Below are 15,809 nucleotides of genomic sequence, written 5' to 3'. Positions count from 1 at the left end.
TAAGAAAAGAGACTAATTTCACAGAATAAATAAATATCAAGTTTTAATACACAACAATTGCTTTCTCTGATATTACAGATAAGAAGTACCTTCTGCATTGTGTAGCACAGCTCTGACTAAGCAGAAATGTCTCTGCCCAGTGCTGAATAACTACCACCTTCATCCAAGACTGCATCCAACCATCCAATCGATGAACCAAGAATGCACTTTACATTTCTCAAAGGTTTGTAATTGTGCAATATAGGTATACTGATCCAACGGATCCACATTCTCTCGATTAGTACCCAGATAAAAACGGATTCTGAGGTATAATTGCTAAATGGATCTGGAAGTTTTTCTTTTCTTTTACAACGTTAACATACAATGATTATTTTTTGACAAGTTTATGAATACCTTAATGTGTTCATTTGTAACGTTTGAATATTCACGTTGTCGATTAATATACTCCCAGAACTGATCTCTGTCAGTCTAACAACGAAGATAGGAACAAACTTTTTCCAGCACCGGTGCGACCAACGACGCCTATTTTTTCCGCTGGTCGAGTAACGAATGTTATCTCTTTCAACGATGGCACTAAATGGTTCCTGCAAATATAATTACAAAATTTCTTTTACCAAATGTTACAAATCGTGCATTATCTTTATCAAAATTTGAAAATATTACCTGTAAAATCAAAACAACTCTTTTAAATTCACAACACTTTGACTAGGCCACGCGTAAGGTTGATTAGTGTCCAGTTGTATTTTCCAGTCGGCACTTGATCTAAATACTGTTTTAAAAATCGTTCCACCGTATCTCTCTATCTGTCTCAGTAACCCAGCGCGATACGCGACACGCGATAATGCGACGAATCGCGAGAATAGGATTTTCTACCTATTCATATAAACGCGATGCGCGATTACGAAACCTAACATCATTTATTGCATATTTACCATTTATTGCAATTCTATAATTAATGACAAATCACTCTCGGATCAATGTCGGTTGCACGTTATTTATGACCACAGAGATCCTCTTTGTTTATAACGAATCGCATCTATAGATAGGATCGCAGTAAATCGCTCGTCGCGCGCTACAAATCTTCAAACTTGGGTCAACTTTTTTGCGATGTCGCACTCTATCTGCGACGGATATAACGTGCGAAAAGCTGTACGCTCATTGGATATCGCGCATCGCGTTTCGCGTCATCGCGTTGGTGTGCAGGACCATAAAGGTGCCTTTACATGGTAGCATCAAGCGTCAAGCATCTACGTTTGCGCAGATGTCACATAAGAAAGAAAATAGCTTCTTGTGGCTAATAATATTAATAAATATAATAAATATAATGATTATAATTAATATTATTTTAAATTTTTCAGTACTAATATGTGCTATATTCATTTGATCTCGACTTATTCATTGGTATGATCTCGTATGATCATCTTATTATTAGCAGCAAAAGCTGAAATCTATTTTATTTAACATTTGCGCATGAGTTTTTGCGCCGACACGTTTGATGCTATCTTTATAAAAGCATCTTTATATCCAAATTCCAATAGGATCGCATTGGAGCGAGAAGTATGTTGGGGGGAGCCTGCTATGCGAACAAACTTATATTTGGGCGGACCGGCACCTTCCTATTATTACAATATTGCATAAGAAATTGCGTATATATATAGATTTCGGTTTACATTTAATGAAAATTTTCGTTTCGTTTGTACGCGATTGCATCACATTAAGTGAAAATGTCACGATATATATTATTTTTTTGTAATTATCATAAATATCATGTAATATAAAACACAAGAGAAGACGCGTAAATGTCCCAGTTAGGAATCGAAAAAAAACATGTATTATACGTACAATTGCACAGAATAGTATCACCCATTCTATATTTATTAAAAAAATATAAAATGTTTTCATTGCAATAATATTGTTAATCTTGAGCAACACAGCACGTAACCTTTTTAGTCGATTTTTAACAGGTTAATATTAACTTGAAGTCGTAAAAATCTAAAGTTTTTTACTTAGCACTGCTTTTTAATTTCTTTTCAGTTAATTCTTGCATCAACGCGTTAATTTCTGGTTATTTATATATAATAATTGAAATTACTATATTTATTGTTACAGAGAAAATAAAAAATGATCTTCTGCAATTGCTAAAAGTTTAAATACAAATAATCCACGTATTGCTCTGAAAACATAAAATTAATTGTCAATAATAATAAATAGTAAGTATTACAGTATTATAATTCTAAAACTACATGCAATATATTGCATTTCTATTTTTTACAGTAATTATACTTTTTTGTAGAAACTACAGAAATACCACAAGATGCTTGCATTATCAATATGAACTATACTAAAAATATACTAATACTAACAATTTATAATAGTGCTATTTGATTTTGACAATATGTCTATCATTTCTTTGATCATGGACAAGGCCACAATGCAAATGATCAAAGTATACATCAATTATCTTATAAAACACGTTGATGTCTAATAACGGATTTAAAACGAAAATTATTGGTAATACTGATAATTTTACAATAATAATGCCGATAATAATGGAAATGATAAGCATTGTAGATATATTAATGACAATAATTCTGCGAATAGTACTGATGTTGATAAAACGGGACATTTTCTAATGAACATGATCACACTGCAATAAATGATGAAATTGTGTAACTAATAATCTAACCAAATTGTTGGTTGTGATAATGCTATGATAATTTCTAGTGAGTCTAATAATGAGCAGAATAAGTAAGGCTACTAAACTTAACATTACATTTTCCTGTAATGACAGAAATCATAATGGGAGTAGATAGCACTATTATGCTAACAGTTTTTGCAAATGATACTGATTTTGATAATGTGATACTTTCTTATGAGAACAATAATGGTTGCAAAACAGTACATAGTGATATCAATAATTCTACGAATGATAATGATCCTAATATTGATACATCATGTTCTAATGAACATGATCACAATGCAATAAATGATGAGGTTGCATCACTAATAATTCTAACAAAATTGTTGGTTGTGATAAGCTATTGATAATTTCTAGTGAGTCCCAATAATGAGCAGAATAGAGTAAAGGCTACTAAACTTAACATTACATTTTCCTGTAATGACAGAAATCATAATGTAGTAGATAGCACTATTAATGCTCACAGTTTCAGCAAATGAAAACTGATTTTGATAATGTGATACTTTCTTATGAGAACAATAATGGTTGCAAAACATACATAGTGATTATCAATAATTCTAACAAATGATAATGATCCTAATATTGATACATTATGTTCTAATGAACATGATCACAATGCAATAAATGATGAAGGTTGCGTCCACTAAAATTCTAACAAACTTGTTTGGTTTGTGATAATGCTATGATAATTTCTAATGAGTCTAATAATGAGCAGATAGAGTAAAGGCTACTAAACTTAACATTACATTTTCCTGTAATGATAGAAATCATAATGTGTAGATAGTACTATTAATCTAACATTCTGCAAATGATATGACTTTTAATAATGTATATCTTTTTGTGATAATAGTAAGGTTGTAAAACGGTAGATAGTAATATCAGTATCAATTTCTACGATGAATAATGATTCTAATATTGATATATCACTTTTGTGCAATAATAATAACATTAATGCTAATAATTCTAAGATAACTGTGGTTTGATAATAATTGATATTTTCTTGTGATGATGACAATAACTGTCATGTAAATACTGAATTGATATTAATTTATGAACAGTAATAATTATCATAATAATAATCTGACATTTTCCATGATAATGAAAAATTTCAATGTTTCTGAACGGGTATTGTTCTCAAAGTGTCATGATTTTTCTTTTAACGATGATTATAATTCTAAGTATCTTAAATGATCTCACTAACGCCAAAGCTTCTATAAATTATAATAATAGTGATAACAATATGATTTCCTGTGATGATGAAAAATTTTAAACGACCAACATTGCTTGTGCAAACACATTAAGTAATGATAGTTATAATAATATGATTTCCCGTGATGATATTAATGACCATATTGCTTCTGCAAACACATCAAGTACTTGGGAATATCTACCTTCAGCATCGGAAATTACAATTGAAAAGAAATTACGGGAACATGAAAGCTTCCGCAATAATGTTTCTGCAACTAATGATAAAAATTCTTCAAAAATCACTGATAAATCTTCTTCTATCAATACATTTGGTTGTAGAGAAACAATTTATTGTTTTCCATTTTCTCAACCTAAGGGACATCAAAAAAAATTTTTGCTACTATTGCAAAAAGTTTCGAGTAAAATTGCACGTCATTTAGAAACGTGCATAAATTGAACCTGAAGTAAGAAATTTGTATTATTACCCAAAGGTGATCATATTTTTCAATTCTGTATAATTATTTAAGTTTATAGTATTTTTTTTATAAATTGATTATTTGTTAAATATAATATATTAATACTGTTATAATTTTTATTAATATTTACTTTATATATACTTATTTACATTATACATACTTACTTAATATTCTCATTGCAGGTATATTTAGAAAGAAGAGAAACAAATTATAGAGTCTATTAGAAAAAAAAAGGAATATTTCATACATAATACGGATCCTTTCTTAATACGGGAGAATTAATTGTTTGTCGAAGGCCTGCCAAAAATAGTTGCAAACAGTACAAGATTTATAAAGTTGCGCAAAGTGTAAGGATGTTCACTAAAAATATATCAGGCATCATTTTAAAGAATGTGTAGGAGAATCCAAAGGCAGAAATGTACAAGTTTTAGGACGTGCTGTGATGGGCAGAATTCATGAATGTGGCAAGTGAGACAGTAAGAAAAGTTTTATTCCCAGTTTGAGGAAGTTGATTTTACACAAGTATTAAATATGAAAAATTTAATAATAACATTTGCGAACAAATTATGTATCAGACAAATCATCAACCACAAACCAGATATGATACGTGCTAAACTTCGATTATAAAAGGTTTCTTATCGCAATGAAAGAATATAACTCTAACCATAACAGAGTTTTTCTGATATTAATCCTTCCATATATGATGATTGTCTGAAAGCAGTAAATAAAGTAGCTCATTTTGATGATATTAATAAAAATATGGTGCACCATCAGTTGCGTCAAATATTGGGACATATTAAAACAAATTGGTAATTTGTTAATAAATGAATGCTAAAAGCTAATGGGAATAGAAAAGCAAATGCTACAGAAAACTTTTTAAAATTATTCAAGAAGATTATGGTATATCTATAAACAAAACATAGAAGAAAAAATGACACAAATAAAGACAGAAAAAGTTATGCCCTTTCCATCTATGGAAGATATAAAAAAATTACACCATATCTAAAAAACGAAAGAAAATCATTGTATGCAAAACTTCAGAAGAATTTAAATACGAAACATTGCTAAAACTTGCAAAAGTTACACTTACATCAATGCAAGTTTTTAAAAGAAGAAGAGCAGGAGAAAAGAACGGGTTACTATTGACGATTTTATTACTCGCGAAGGTATAACGAAAGAAAATCATTAGATTTATACAAATCATTAGGCACAATTACAGCAGGTAAAAATTATTATTACTATTATTTATTTATAAATATTATGTATAATATTTTTTATTTACAAGTATTTTAATTAAATTACGCACAATATGGTATATGATGCAAATAATAATCTACATATAACTTTGTTATAGGTTGCTGATAAATACGTAAGATTCTTAATTCGTGGAAAATTGGACGTACATTGCCTGTGATTTTAGACATGGAATTAGTACAATGTGTTGAACTATTTTTGAACCAGCGAAAGGATGCAAATGTTCCTGAAAAAATCCGTATGTGTTTGGCATACCCAGTAGTACCAAACGCCATTTCAAATATTTAAGAGCGTGTATCCTTATGCGATATTTTTCTAAAAATGGATATGCACAAATACCACATTCTTTTAAGAGGTACTGAATTACGTAAACATATTGCTACAACATGCATTACGTTAAATTTATCTTACAATGAAGTGGATGATTTGGCGAACTTTATGGGACATCACGAGAAAATCTCATAAACGCCATTACGACAGTCAATAGCAGCTGTAGAGATAGTTCGTATGACGAAATTTCTTGAAGCAGCATTAGGTGAAATGAGCAACAGCAAACTAATAATAGTGATTCAGGTATATACACTATTTATCTTATTATATATATGCCACAAGTACTTTTTATATATTAATTTTTTGTATAAATATAATATATTAATTATTGCATTCCTTTTTAAACTTTTCTGCATTCTAATATATCTATTTAATTAGAAGAAAAATCAGACAACAGTTCCCTTATAACCAAACTTATAAATTAAGGCTAATGTGTGCCACGATCATGTATTCGTGTAGAATAAAAGTATTGTAAATAATCAACTGTTCACGAACGCGTGGCGAGAGAAGGATCGCGCGGCACCAAAGGGATGATCACTTTTATTATTTGAAAAAAAGACTTTAAATATTATCCACAATTAAAAAACAACACTTTAACAAACTTTTCACATAGTAATTATTTACAGAACATCGGAATCAAATCAGAGTGCGGATTAAGCGCGGTCGTCAACGGGGTTTTTTGCGGTTTATCTAATAAGCGGTTTGTGATATGTGTTTCACGGCGGAAGGCGATAAGATGAAAAGTTTCGTCGACGCCCCTTTTATCAATGCGGTGCTAGGGCCCGTCACGTCATCACGCACCAATGATTTCGATCACTTCAAAGTGGTGATGTGACGCAAGGGCCGAACGTTATTGGCTGCCCGGTTCTCGCGCGGAGTAGGCACGGGCCTGACATGCGCGAGCGGACGATTATTTTACTTGATTGGCCTTACCAGAGCCACGTGATCGCTTTGCGGCATGTGTTTTTGCCGACATCACGCAGCAGTTATATCTCCGTGCGGTACCCGTTGCGGATTGTTATTTATATGACTTTTTAATTGCCCTAATGATTTATGTACGTAGATATTTGTGATCTGGGTGAATTTTTTTCATTGTTTATTTTACCGCGACGCATGATAATAAACAAACTGAAATAGATTAGAAGTGGATAAGGCTACTTACTTGAAATTGCATGAAATAAAACTCGGATTTATTTGCAATCTCAAACATCCCGCCCGCCTGTTACGTTGTGACGAAACCAATTCCGTTGATGAGTGCTGGGCCGGCGGGCCTCCCGACGCTTTATTGGTCGGGATTGTGCCGGTGGCGGCTGCGCGTCACGACGCAGCGTGGTGATCGTCGTTGTCGCGCTAGACTCGATCAGCTGTGAAATATCCGCCACGTGTTGGTGAATACCGCGATTTGGAGAGTGGTTGCGTAAGACAATGATGGCATTATGATGGCATAATTAATGCTCCGTTAGGTGTACAAATGGCGTGTAGTGTTTGAATCGTGTGTGAATGTGTATTTGTGTTAAAGTGTGAAAGATGTGACCGGTAGTGTGTATAATGGTGTGTTATCTGTGTGGTGTGGCTGTGCGGCGTATCTTGCACGTCATCGGTAACGTCGTGTCTGCCTTCAACATCCTGTGGAAGCAGGGACAGATCATGACGAGCGGGACGCCTGAGCTCGGAAGACGCGGTCTGTGATGGTGACCACGCGCACCACGCCGTCGTCTCCGTGATGCAGCTTCGTGATCCGGGCAAGCGGCCATCGACTTGAGGAGAGATCTCGGAGCCCCACCAGGCAGAGACTCCGATGTGGGGTGCCGTCTCATTCTTCAGCCACTTTGAACGAGAGGTGAGTCCGTGGATGTACTCCTTCGACCACCTCCCCCAGAAGTGATCTCTCATTTGTTGTAGATGTTGCCATCGTGATCTCGAGGAACCAGGTTCTTCTTCCTGCAGCGGCTCAGGGATGGCGAAAGAGGTGCCCCGATCAGGAAGTGTCCGGGAGTGAGCGCTGAACATCGTCTGGATCGTCGGAGAGTGCCTGCCAACGGTCGAGAATTGAGACATGCTTCAATTTGAGTGAGGAGTGTATTTAATTCCTCGAAGGTGAGGGTGGTTTCGCCTATACCCTCCGCAGGTGATACTGGCAGATTTTACAGCGGCCTCCCATAATCCACCGAAGTGCGGGGCCGCCGGCGTGATTGAAGTGCCCAGCCCGGGTACCCTCCTGGCAGCTGCGCGTGCGACCCTCGACCCTCCGGAGATGCCGGGAATGAAAGCTCTCGTAGGGTGCGGTCAGCTCCAACGAAGGTCGTGCCGCAGTCGCTGAAAATGTTTGGTGCAGAGAACCCCGTCGGGAGACAAATCGGCGAAAGCGGCGATGAAGGCTTCCGACGAGTAATCTGAGACGAGCTCTAGATGGATGGCCTTCGGACCAGAAGCCCGATGAAGACCGCAATATAGCCCTTGTAGGCCCGGTGACCGCGGCCCTTGCTGGTCCGGATGAGATTGGCCCCCGCGTAGTTCCAGTCCAGTGCGGAGGAATGGCCGTGTTGGAGTGACCCGCGTGGGCAGATTGCCCATAGGTGGTTGTGGTGTTGTCGCTCGCCACCTTGTGCAGGTACACAGCGATGTAATCGCTGCTTCACCGGGTAAAGTCCTCGAAGCACCCAAAACCGCTGTCGAAGCAATCCCAGAGTCATTGCACTCCTCCGTGCAGGTCCGGCGATGACAAGAACGATCAGCAGTCGAGGGCAGCCATGAGGTTGCTGGGACGATCATTGGGTGTCTCTCGTCCTGTGGCAAGAGTGAATTCTTCAGACGTCCTCCCACTCTTAAAACGCCTTGTGCACAATGTATGGAGTCAATTTGGCCAACGGACTGCGTGTTGCAACAGTGCGACCTGCGGAATGGCGGTGACCTCGTCAGGGAAGTGAGTGCTTGTACTCCTCGTAACCATGCGACAGAGCTACTTCCAACTCGTCCGAGGTTTAGTGGCCGTCCAGGTGTGGTTAGTTGGTTCTGCCGTGCGAAGCCAGCGACGACACCATCTTGTGACTCGTAACAAGCGGTGCAACGACGAGAAGCGAAGAAGAGCTCAGGTTCCATGACGACCAGGCTCTTGGTCAGTAGGCCCAACGGCTCGTCTCTCAGAAAGGTCGTCCTCCTGGGTGTTCACCTCGGCGATTGGCCCCTGCAGTCCTCTTCCTCCGCAACCATGTAGGGTCCCGCCACCATAATGTGTATTTGTAATTCCGACTGAGTAAACGCCCCTTAATGCACAATCCGCAGGGTTGTCTTGACCCGCCACGTGTCTCCAGAGTGCATTTGGCAACAGGGTTTGGATGTGGGACACCCGATTGGCAACGAAGGTCTTCCACCGCAAGGCGTGTCCTTGGATCCACTGAAGCGTGACCTTCGAGTCAGACCACAGATGAGTTGGGTGTGTCTGTCAAGTCGAGCGTGATTTGAACATGCTGTGTCAACGTGGTGAGTAAGGCGGCGGCGCAAAGCTCGAGTCTTGGCAAGGTCACTTGCTTGACAGGTGCCACCTTGCTCTTGGCCATTAGCAGCTTCACTGACGTTCCCTCTTTTTCAGCGATGCGGAGGTATACGGCTGCGGCGTACCCTCGTTCGGATGCATCGGCGAAACCATGGAGTTGCAGCGATGAGTCTCCACGTCCAGTGCCTAGCCAGCGAGGTATTCTCAGGCGGTCGAGGAGTTAGAGAGTCACCCAACAGTTGCTGCCAACGATGAGCGTCGGCTGTCGGCAGTGGGGGCATCCCAATCCAATCCCTGAAGCCACGTAGTCTGGATGAGGATCTTCGCGCGGATGACGACTGGAGCGAGCCAACCCATTGGATCGAAGAGACGTGCGGTTTCAGAGAGGACATGTCTCTTCGTGTATTCCTTTATAGACGGTGGACGCAGCACGAAGGAGAACTGATCGTCTTGAGGATGCCATCAAAGTCCTAGCGTTGAGTGGCTCTCCCCATTCCATGAGTGCTGCGATTGTTGCATGCGATGATCCTGCGGGACGCCTGTCAGTATCTCCTCATTGTTGGCTGCCCACTTTTTCAACGGAAATCCACCCGCCTTACAGAGGTTTGCGTAGTTCCGTCTGGAGGACGATTGCTCCCTCGAGGTGGTTGCTCCGGTGACGACGTCATCGACGTAGCAATCCCGTCGCAAGGCCACAGCGCCTCGAGGAAAATGCTCCTCTCATCCTCAGCTAGTTGGTGAAGAGTCCGTATGGCGAGGAATGGAGCGCAACCGAGACCGTACGTGACCGTTCTCAACTGGTATTCCTGCACTTCATCGTCCGGAGAATGCCGCCACAGGATCGTCTGGAGCGACAATCGTCTGGATGCACGAGAATCTGCCGGTACAATCTTTTCTATGTCGGCGACGAGACGTAGCGGTGTTGACGCCATCGGAGCAGCACGTCGGCGAGTGTCGGAACAGGTTTTGCACCAGTGAGGAGATGCGTGTTCAAGCGCTTCCCTGCTCGCGTTTGCTGCGATCCGTTGAAGACGACCCTCAACTTGGTGGTGGTGCTGGATTCCGTGAAGACCCCATGATGTGGTAAGTAACACTTGTCTTGACGATCAATTACCGCAGTGTTTTAGCATCGTCATGTGTCGCAGGTCTTCGTATTCCCGCATGAAGCTGCGGTAGAGGTCACCGAAGCGAGGATCCTGGACGCAGCGTCGCTCCATGGCTGTCAGGAGACGTTCCGCTGGTCTGCGAGTCTCCTCAGTGCTGTTGGCGGTGAGGAAAATGGCAACCTCACCACATATCTCCCAGCGGCAGTGCGGGTGTGACTGCGCACAAAGACTCCTCACATCTTTGTTCGTCGGGAGTGAGGATGCGACAGCGGTGGGCTCCTGTTTCCTGTTCCCGAATCGACGCACCAGATCAGCGAGGTCATAATCAGCGGTGCAGCGGAACGTGCGGCGGTGATCCTCGGTTGCTGTTGCATCTGACCCCCCGGAGAGAATCCAACCAAGCATGGTCTTCTGGGCGATCGGCATCTCTGGACCGCCCTTGCGTACGCCCTCCTCGATAATAAACGAGCAGACCTCCGCTCCCAGGAGTAACTCCGCGGGGTCGTCGTCCTGGAAGGTTGGGTCGGCCACGCTGAGGCCTTGAATGTGAGGCCAACGTTGGTTGGTCCTTGATGCGGGACCTTGCGTCAGCAGGAGGCGCGGCAGAACGTATGCCACCACGGAGAGCTTGGCGTTGGTCCGTCTGAAGATATATTCAGCGTGACCTTGCCGCGGGTTGGCCCTGGACGGCTCCTCCACCCCGAAGATGGACAGTCCTGTGTGAACTCGAGGTAGTCGTAATCGTTGAGCCACCGTTTCGGAGATGATGGACAGCTCAGAACCCTGATCGAGTAGAGCTCGCACTGCGTGAGGAGATCCATACCTGTCAGCTATGTTGACGCGTGCCGTTGCTAGGAGGATGGCCTTTCGATCCTCGCTCTGATGGGTAGTGGCTAGTGTCGTGGCAAGTTGAGGAAGCTGATGCGGCGGCAGACCTGTTGACCTCGGAGGCCGGAGACGCGGTGTGTGCCTCGTGCAACATTGTGTGGTGACGTGCGTTCAAGTGAAGCAGTTTTTCTTCGATGACATCGTGAGAGAAAGTGGTTCCCCAGGCAATTGTAACATAGCTGTTCGTCTCCACGAATGTCTTTCGTTCCGCAGAGACTTGGCCTTGAACTCACGGCAGGCCATGAGCGTGTGTTTTCTCCCGCACAGTGCACATTGTGGAGATGCCGGTCCGTGCTTGGTGACGTGAGATTTGGCCGCTCGTGCTTCGCCTGAGTGTTTGTTGATCGCTTTCGGTCGTACAGCGTTGAGTGTCGGATCCGTCGCTAATGAAATCGAGAAGTGTTTCGAGCGATGGTGGTTCGGCGGATCCTGATGTGGATGACTCCCATTCGAGGCGAGTGGTTGCGTCGAAGAGCTCCGTGACGAGGTAATTGAAGAGGTCCATCCCGTGCGTGTCGATCGGACGACCGATGCTCTCCTGCGCGTGACGACGGTGGTGGCGGCGTTATGGATCGACTCAACTCATCGCGGTATCTCCCTTCATCTTTGACACGTTGACGAATGTGGCAAAGTTGGAGCGGATAAGTTCCTCTCTTGTTCTCATAATGTTTGCTCAAGATTGCCCAAGCGCGATCGTAATTGTCGCCGGTGACAGGTAATGATCGTATTAATTTTTCAGCTTGTCCGGTCACGCTCGAACGAAGATGGTGAAGACGCTCGATGTTTGAGATCGACGTGTTGTTCTCCGATGACGGAGAGGAAAAGGTCTCGGAAGGATGGCCAATCTGCGTAGTTGCCAGAGAACAGCGGCACCTTGATACGCGGCAACGAGGACCTTGAAGCGCCCTCGGTATTCCGGCGAACGGGCGACGGAGGAGACTCCTGGAATTGCTCGGCGTAGCCATCCAGCAAGCTCCGTTGTGCCACATAGAGGTTTCGGTATCCTCATGCAATCCTGATTTGACATAATCGCTTTCATTGAATTTATCTTTCAGACCTGAGCGGATGAGATCATGCTGCGTCTCAAATTTCGACCACAACTGGTCAATGATCCTGGTGCGAGTGGTGACGGCGCTGGCGGTGATGTTGGCGTTCCCCAGCTTTCTGAGATACTCTACTGAGCGTGCGATGCGAACTTGGACTTCACGCTGACAGTCAATCAGCGTGAGCAGATCCATCTTCGATAGTTTGCTGGATGCTGGCGGACACTCACTTCACGCACCGATGGAAATCACGTTCGCGAACTTGCGGGTGCCGGCTCAACGAGAGCTCCGGCTCGAAGGACCAAAATATTTGTTCACGAAACGCGATTGCGAGAGAAAGGATCGCGTGGCACCAAAGGATGAAGTCACTTTTATATTTGAAAAAAGACTTTAATATTATCCACAATTAAAAAAACAACACTTTAACAAACTTTTCACAATAGTAATTAGTTTACAGAAAAATCGGAATCAAATCAGAGTGCGGAAGTAAGCGGCGGTTCCGTCAACGTGGTTTTGCGGTTTATCTAATAAGCGGTTTGTGATATGTGTTTCACGGCGGAAAGGCGATAAGATGAAAAGTTTCGTCGACGCCCCTTTTATCAACGCGGTGCTAGGAGGGCCCCGTCACGATCATCACGCACCAATTGATTTCGATCACTTCAAAAGTGGTGATGTGACGCAAGGGCGCCGAACGTTATTGGCTGCCCGGTTCTCGCGCGGAGTAGGCACGGGCCTGACATGCGCGAGCGGATCGATTATTTTATTGATTGGCCTTCCAGAGCCACGTGATCGCTTTGCGCATGTGTTTTGCGACATCGGCAGTTATATCTCCGTGCGGTACCCGTTGCGGGATTGTTATTTATTATGACATTTTAATTGCCCTAATGATTTATGTACGTAGATATTTTGATCTGGGTGAATTTTTTTCTATTGTTTATTTACCGGCGACGCATGATAATAACAACTGAAATAGATTAGAATGGATAGGCTTACTTACTTGAAATTGCATGAAATAACTCGGATTTATTTGCAATCTCAAACAGCAACAATGAAACGTTACGTTTGGAACCTATTAAATCAAAGTATGAATATGATATATTCATTGAAATGGATTCAAATTGAGAATACGTTTCATTATTGTGTTCATTCTGCTTTACCTCAATTTTTATGCATCGACGTCCGCGGTTGTAGCATATATTAGCCCTTAGTTTCAAGAATTGGGTTACACTATATATATACATATATAATAATTATCATAATATTGTGTTATTATTAACAGAAGAGGAAGAGATGCAAGAAACAAACAAAGATACTTCGAGTGCAGAATCGGAAAACGATGCCGAAACATGTATGATAAGTTCACGTAAGCCTTCTTTATTACGAACAGAAAGGAAATTACCGAAATTTCTTAGCGTAACAGATGAACAACAAAAATCTGTAAAAAAGAAAATCGTGCATCAAAACCATACTATAGTGAATAATGACAATGATTCTGACGAAACTTATTCCCCAAAGATAAAGAAACGTGGCAGTAGTAAGTTTATTTTCTCATTTTCACATATTGTATTCAGTTTTATAAACTTATCAAGTCAGAGTGGATTTTCTTTTAAATATTATTTAGTATTATATTTTCATGTGACTATGTCAAAGTATATTAATATATTAAGCTTTTATTTATAATGCATTTTTTGATAGAATTTTAATGTACATAACAACAATATTTAATTAAAAAATAATAATGATAAATGATAAAGGTTCCACACACATTAGCTTAATTTAGTTATATATTTATTTATATTATTTGTATTTTTTATATTATTTTATATTATTTTATATTATTTTATATTATTTTATTTTTGCATTTCTATTTCTTTTTATTCTTATAATTATGACGTTATAATTTTAATATTTTCTTATTAATGAAAGTTTGTCAGTACTCTGAAGAGAATTTTAAAGTAATTTTATTCTACTAGTAATTTAAATAAAAATACATTTAAATAAAATTTAGGTAAATTATTGCTTTTTATATAGAAATATTTATTCTGATTCATAGATAATTAATTTATTTTGTAGCATCTCCATTTGGTATAACAAAACGAAGACGTTGGACGGAAGAAGAACGTAATACAATATTGAAAGAATTTCAAAAAGAAATTACCACTTCACAGCTGCCATCTAACAAAAAAATTTCCTGTATAAAAGAAAAAAATAAGTGCTTATTTAATCGATCCGTTGCTCAAATTAAAACGTGGATCCATAACTATATATCTGGCAAATTTAAGCGTCACTAAATGAATAAATATTTTTTCAGAAAATATTTATTTAGTCAAATCGGAAATATTTTAATTTTTTATTCAAAAATAATACGTAGATTACTTGTATTTAAGCAAATGCAAAAAATAAGTAGAATACCTAATTTTTATTATTTCATCACATTGAACTAAAAATTAAGTTACGTTGTGAGAATTTTATAAAAAAAGAAGTTAGAGAAGTTGCACTGCGCAAAGTCATTTATTTTGATTTCTTCATATATTTATATTGTATGTACAGTAGCAGTACTGTGTAGTTATTACAATTCTTTTATTGATAATATATATTCATGATTACAAGTGCAATATGTGAAATTAATTATATGACACATTAAACTAAAAGTTAAGTTACATTGCGAGAATTTTATAAAAAAGAAATTTAGAAAAGCTGCACTGCGCAAGCTATTTATTTTGATTTTTTCACATATTTATATTATATGTAGAGTAGCAGTACTGTGTAGTTATTTATTATAATTTTTATTGATAATATGTATTCATGATTACAAGTGCAATATGTGAAATTAATTATATAACACGTTAAGCTAAAAGTTAAGTTACATTGCGAGAATTTTATAAAAAAGAAAGCAAAAGCTACACAAGTTTTTTATTTTGATTTCTTCATATATTTATATTATATGTATAGAAGCAATACTTGTAAAGTTATTTATTTTAATTCTTTTATTGATAATATGTATTCATGATTACAAGTGCAACATACTATTATACATATATGTATTAGGTTTGTGTTTTTATATATATAATATACATGTATATGCTCATACGTTCATTGTTCAATTATTATTTTACTAAATATATTTCAAATTGCTTTAAACAAATATATAAGAATACTTTTTTGTGACTATACATAGAAATATATTTTTACAATTCCTACTATCTACATATTTAATGTTTTATCCTTCTACTTTTTACATAACATTTATATTCATCAAATTGTAAAAAAAAAATAAATCAGTAAAATTAATTTTGATACTAATTATTTAAATAATTGTCCTAAAACGGACAA

The 15,809-nt window shown here is 39.2% G+C and overlaps 2 pseudogenes; both read left to right on the top strand.

Moving 5' to 3' along the window:
* Positions 1 to 1,724: 1,724 nt before the first annotated feature.
* On the top strand, positions 1,725 to 15,105 carry LOC146724615 (uncharacterized; annotated as a pseudogene).
* On the top strand, positions 3,694 to 4,381 carry LOC146724616 (uncharacterized; annotated as a pseudogene).
* Positions 15,106 to 15,809: the final 704 nt, after the last annotated feature.

This window comes from Nylanderia fulva, unplaced genomic scaffold (genome assembly GCF_048542155.1).
Source record: "Nylanderia fulva isolate GAGA-0341 unplaced genomic scaffold, ASM4854215v1 Scaffold1232, whole genome shotgun sequence".
In the NCBI taxonomy this organism is placed as follows: Eukaryota; Metazoa; Arthropoda; class Insecta; order Hymenoptera; family Formicidae; genus Nylanderia; species Nylanderia fulva.
The sequence above is the reverse complement of the archived record's forward strand: the minus strand, read 5'-3'. Positions and strand labels throughout refer to the sequence as shown.